The 5,948-nt window shown below is 50.0% G+C and overlaps 1 long non-coding RNA gene across 1 annotated transcript; it reads left to right on the top strand.

Annotated features, from left to right (window-relative positions):
* The first annotated feature begins 3,363 nt into the window (after window positions 1-3,363).
* On the top strand, window positions 3,364-5,633 carry LOC146396799 (uncharacterized). The gene is made up of 2 exons (XR_014827919.1): window positions 3,364-3,649; window positions 5,355-5,633. It is a non-coding gene; the product is annotated as an uncharacterized LOC146396799 (long non-coding RNA).
* Window positions 5,634-5,948: the final 315 nt, after the last annotated feature.

Below are 5,948 nucleotides of genomic sequence, written 5' to 3'. Positions count from 1 at the left end.
CTGGACAATTAGCCAACCTCTCTCTCTTTTGGCTGGGTGGACCAGAGCTCTGTGCCCTCTCTCTAGGGGATAAACATTGCCCAGTAAGGAAGATGTTGCCTCTCCCCCTTGACATCACCACTGACATCCCATCCCCAGGCTGGTGCCACCAGGCCTGTCTCCAGGACTGTATGTTCCCTACTATCCTGGGCCTTCCAGCTCAGATGCCAAGGAGGGCACTAGGTAATGGGGATTTTTGACAAAGGACACTGCAGGAGGTCTTCCTATTATTTATGGGAGTTCTTCGTCTAGAGCCATTAGCATATGGAGATTCCCAGGCTAGGGGTCCAATCAGAGCTACAGATGCCCGCCTACACCACAGCCACAGCAACACGGGATCCAAGCCAAATCTGCGACCTACACCACAGCTCACGGCAATGCCAGATCCTTAACCCACTGAGCGAGGCCAGAGATCAAATCCACAACCTCATGGTTCCTAGTCAGATTCGTTTCCACAGCACAACTCCTGGTTGTTTTTTTTTAATCAAAGAAACGTAAAAGTTTTTATAGTTATTCTCAAGGGTGTGACCTCTAACTGAAAGTATTAGATAGTATAAGCGAGTCTTTTAAAGCCTATTTTTAAAATGTGTATTATGAAAAATTTTAATATTTCAAAAGAAGAGCATAGAGTAAAATGAAGTTCCATATACCCATCACTCAAATTCTTAGTTGCCCCGGTTTTTCCACATTTGCTTTTTGCTTCACTGGTCCTTATTTTTGTCTTTTGTCTTTTTCTCTTTGCTGAACTATCCCAAAGAAAATCCCAGACCCCATGTCATTTTATCCCTTCATACTGAAGTGTGGGTCTTTAAAATGCATGAATATTACCTTTCCTAGCCACAACCACATAGATTCCTTTTAAAAGCAGTACAAGAAGTTAGCCTTATGGACATCACATACAGTGCGTGGATACTGAGCTTGAGATAACATTTCTGGTGACCGAGACATACAGACTCAAAAATACTTGGGCAGAAGCAACGCAGTGTGTTCTGGAAGATGAAGTGAGATCACTTAAAAGTGGGCTCGAGTGATGATAAAGAGTCTGAATAACAGGTTAAGAAAAAGGCAGCATTCTAAATAAGCCTATTGACACATATTTTAAATGTGATTAAATCAATAAATTTTATAACTAGAAATCTGACTGTTCCACTTGCATCATTAAAAGTGTACATATTCAAGCCAGCTAAGAAAAACACACACACACCAGACTTTTGTAACTTGCTCATTGGGAAATAGGGCATTGCCTCATATCTGGAGTTGCATATATTATATCTTCAACCCATCGCCTGCCCAGGTCTGCCAAGACCACTCTCCTTAATGAGAGCATTTCTACTAGTGTCCATTAGATGCCAAGCACCAGGCCCAGCCCTGAATACATATGTCCTTTACGTGCGTGCCAGCCCTCCGGGGCATCCTGCTGGTCCCTCACTTTCACAGGGAAGAAAACTGAGGCTTCCAGAAAGTGAGGTATTCTCTCCAGGAGAAAAAGATGGAACGTAGGCCTGACGCAGTCCGTTTTACGCCCTTGCCTCTGCCAGCTCTTTCTTCTCTCCCTCTCCCACTTTAGATCCACTCTGAACCATGTGGCAATATCAAGATTTCTATCATGTATTCAAATGAAGGGGAACTAGGAGGTTCGGATGAGGGTCAGAGCCAGCATGATTCAGTTTAGCCAGCGCTCCATTTCGTTGCCGCTGAATCACCCTTTCTGGCTATAAGTCTGGTGACACCACCAAATGGTCTTGCTAATTCCCCTAAGACAGTAATACCAGCCGAGGCATCTGCAGAAAGGCTTGGCTGGATGGGCAGCTGGATGTTCTCAAGCTTCCATCATCCTCTTCCTGTGCTTTCCTTGCTTTTCCCATTTGCTAAGACATCTTCCCATCCAGAGGATCCTGGCGTAGCATCATTGTTTAACTGTGGGGTGATCCCTAGCAAGTCATTTAACCTTTCTTTACTGCAGTTTCTTTATCATTAAAATGTGATATTTGAGGACCATAGCTGAAATGGCCAAATATTATTCAATTAAGATGAAAAGCACCGTAGAAAGGCTACAGAGGCTAGGACTTAAATAGTCACATATGGTTTCATGAAAAGCACTCCAGTGCATCAGCTAACAGTAAAAACGTGCAGGAGTGAAATGATCTGGCTGGAAATGAACTGCAAATTGATAAACATTTAGTTGCTAATGCCGTGTTTATTATTTTTTACTAGGATAAAAATTAACTTGTGCGGCCTTGGCCAGAAAACAGATTGAACTCTACCATCTGGGTAGCGGAAATGGTATTTCTTTAGCCTCAAGTTACATACAGGTTACCTCTGCCAGCTCCGATTTTATTTGTAAATAGGCCCTGGCTGTCCAGACAACAGAACTGTGGGAGGCTTCTGGGAAGCACAATCAACCCAGCCAACGTACTAAAAAGGGTGACTCTCTGGAGGGAGCTTAGGAAACAGGGCCGCCCCCATCATCCTGGTGTTGTGCATTTCCCAAGAAAGAGGTTGCCACAGGGGCCGGGGAATTGCCTTCACCCTCAGAAGCCAGCGCGCGGTGCAAGGCGGTGGCCTGCGGGCAGAGCAGGCGGCACACGTGGGGCGCGGGCGCCCGGGGGCGGGGGGGGGCGGTTCCGGGGGCGGGGCGGGCGGGGCCACGTGACTGCGCCCGCCGCGGGCCCCAGCTGCAGCTGCGGTCCCCTCCCGCGGGCACTTTTCCATCAGCCTGCAAGCAGCTGGATCAATTTACTCGGGCCCCAGCGCCCTGCTCCAGCGCGGGCTGAATTATTACTCATGGAAATCCCCTCTGTTTCAGGAAATCAGGTAGCTTTCAAACTGCCAGCAATTAATGGCCTTCTTGGTCCAGGGAGAATAGCAAAACAAAACAAAACAAAATAACAGACTGCAGGCTACAGGTTTCCAAACAGGCCGTTTGGTTTCTAGTAAATTAGAGGGAGTGGGCGGTCGAGGTACTAAGTAATGTTATCCTGTGGAGTGTGGTCTTCTTTGACGTCAGCAAGATGTTTCTCTCCCCCACTCTCCCCCTCCTTTCCTTCCTCTGTCTCCTTTGCCCGTCCACCCCCTCGCCTTTTTCCTCCCTCCGCCTTCCCTCTTTATGTCAAGGAGACAGATGACAGAGGGTAGCTCTGGAAAATCGCTCAGTGTTGTGCAACAGAGCTCCGAAAATTCCTACATTTTCAAAAATGAAGGCTATGGCGTGGGGTGGGGGGTGGAGACTCAGCCACCGTCTCAATTAGCCAGCCAAAACTCCATGTGACTCGGGAAAGGAGGGGAAAGGCTGCTGGAAAGGCAGCGGTCACCACCGCCGGCTGTACATTCCTCTTTTCATCTCGCCCGATTAGCAGTTCTGTCTGAGGGAACATTCTTCCTGTGGCAAAGAACACATTCTTGCCTCCAGTCCGCCTGAAATAGAATCCTGGAGAGCAGGCTGCGGCGCCCTGTTCCTGCATCCGGGGGCCCTGCCCGGGCTGCTGTGCCATGATTCCCCCCCACCCCCAGACCTCTGCCCACCCAGTTGTTTCTCCTCTCCTCACCGAAGGCAGCAACAGCTGCCCCGATGTTGACACAGAACTCTCTTGAAAAAGCATCCCAAGGCTAGGTAAGCAGCTGTAGCCTGATCCTGCTATCTTTCTATTGCCCCTTTAAATTGCTTTCGTGGGCCCCATTGTTTCAACAGGGGCTGCGGTGGACACTCCATGCCGGGTGCTGCCCGCAGTCACGTGGTGAGTGTTGGTTAGAGCAGGCGGTTCCCTACGTGGCTCTTAATTGTCATGTAGCCTCAGCGAGACTGCTTGGTTTCTAGAGTAACCCGACTCGCCTTCTTTGTCCAGGCAGCTCTTTAAAAGCAGAAATCTGTCCCAGATTTCACATCAGGAAGCAGGCAGGATGGGGTAGGGAGCAGACCCGGGGTGCGCGGGGAAGGTGGGGCCGCTGGTTTTCTACCTCTGGCACGTGGTGGCTCCTCCTTCATACCTTCTCAGATCTGCACAGCCAGGGCCTCAGAGGACCTCAGAACAGGGAGTGCTTTCTAAACAGAGCCTCCGAACTGCTCTCTGCAGGCATTGAGTTCCTATGAAGAATGTATTGGCGTTGAAAAAATACATGCACACAAAAAAAGCGGAGGTCATCTGAATCTATTCAGAAATTAAGACGTGGAAACTGAAAGACTAAAGAAACCTTCCTGTGTGTAATTGGGGGGGGGGGTGCATGGGAGTGTCATAAGCAGGTGACAGCACTTTGGTAAGGGCACAGGCCCAGCACACAGATCTCTTTAGTGTAAGTTTTGAGAGGAGGGGTGAATGAGCAAGGGAATGAGTAAGAGGCATGAATTTGTTTGGAACACAAAGCAAAAAAGAGCCCAGACTTCCTGGGAGGTGAGGAGGATAGGGTGGGGCAGGTCTGCCAGAAAGAACCATTTGGTTTGAAGGAGAATGGACTTCTAAAGTGTAAACTAGGAGCCCGACATAATGACAGGTGACACTAACGACATTAGTTGATGGATTAAACAGATCCGTGAAGCGGATATGGCAAGTGCATAAAGCAGCACTGCCTAGTCCTCGCGGCACCCTCCCTAGGTGGGAACCATCTGGAGAGTCTGTCAGCTCCTTGGGGCATAAGGAAGAGACTCCTGGACCCCCGGGTTTCAGGCAGACTTGAAGCAGATACAGCCCACACAGATCTTCAAGGGCGGTCCATCCACGTGGGCTCTTTGGCGGCCCTGCCAGTCTGGTCTCACCTCCACTGTAGTTTCTGCCACTGCCGAGAGAGAGGGCACCTGCTCTCCTGCTGACTTGACCATGGAGACCCTCAAGGGAGGACTGAGATCTGATCTCCAGGCAGCAAAGTCCTGCCTGCCTCTGATGGCTCGGCTGCTGCTTCTTGCCAGCAGAAGCATAGCTTCCAAGGAAGTCTCTGAGACACGATGGCACTCCCCCTGGGAACACTTCTGGCCCTAACCTTGCTGGGTGACCTCTGGGCTCTCAGGGAAGCATCCTCCCGCCTCCTGGGATATTAAGGGATCCAGGTAGGCAGAAGTGATGCCCAGGGGCCTCTCTCCCCAGGTCTCTCTCAGCTTTGAGAGAGGAGCAAGGAACAGAGGTTTCTCCCAATCGGCGTGATTATCCTAGACATTCTAGTTGATGACGCACAAGCAAGTTCTCCATTCAGCGACGTCACAAGGGTCCTTTTCTCCACTTCACGTTTCCACTCTGGGAACCACACCTTCACTTTGGGCCACTTCAGGGGAAGTTTCCCTCCTTCACGATCTCCACATGGGCCTACAGGTTGCTTCTTTTTTCTTCCAGACAGGCCTTAGAGTCCTGGAGTCACAGGCACTTGATAATGCCGTCCTGCGAGGGCAAATTTGAAATCTCGGGGACAGTATTCTGAGGGAGGTGAGTTGGAGCTGCTGGGAGGGCCCTTGGAGGAGGAACTTTTGGTCACCAAGACAGAGCAAAGTGACTGTCCACTTGAGTGTCCTTCTCACTCCTCAGGCACCCTAGCCCCCACCCCCCACCCCAACAGATTGGATTCCTGCCACCCACCCATTGACATTCCATTAAAAAATTTGGACTATCAACAGGTTCCGGAACATTGCTCCCTAACTTGGCAGATGTGTAATCTACCTGAACAAAAGGACAGAACACTTAGCCACTGCCAGGTGGTTAAGCAAGGGCTTGGCGAAGCTCTTTGGCTAATAGCACACAGACCAGTCTGTGCTTGTGTAATGGGGCAAAGGTGAAGTAGATGCCCCAGTGTCCTTCTGACACAGCAAGTTGCCAGCCTCCACTGAACACACACACACAAAAAACCCCCAGTGTGCCTGAAAGATGGCACAGGGTGTGCTTCCCACAGCCAGAGCCACTGGTTCCACTTCCAGCTAGCTGCCTTCCTGGGCC

This window comes from Sus scrofa, chromosome 14 (assembly GCF_054392235.1).
Source record: "Sus scrofa isolate SSC_HxYL_T2T_F1_AM1 chromosome 14, Sscrofa_HxYL_maternal_Yorkshire_Landrace_v2.0, whole genome shotgun sequence".
Taxonomy (NCBI): domain Eukaryota; kingdom Metazoa; phylum Chordata; class Mammalia; order Artiodactyla; family Suidae; genus Sus; species Sus scrofa.
Note: the sequence above shows the minus strand (reverse complement) of the source record. Positions and strands in the feature narration are given on the sequence as shown.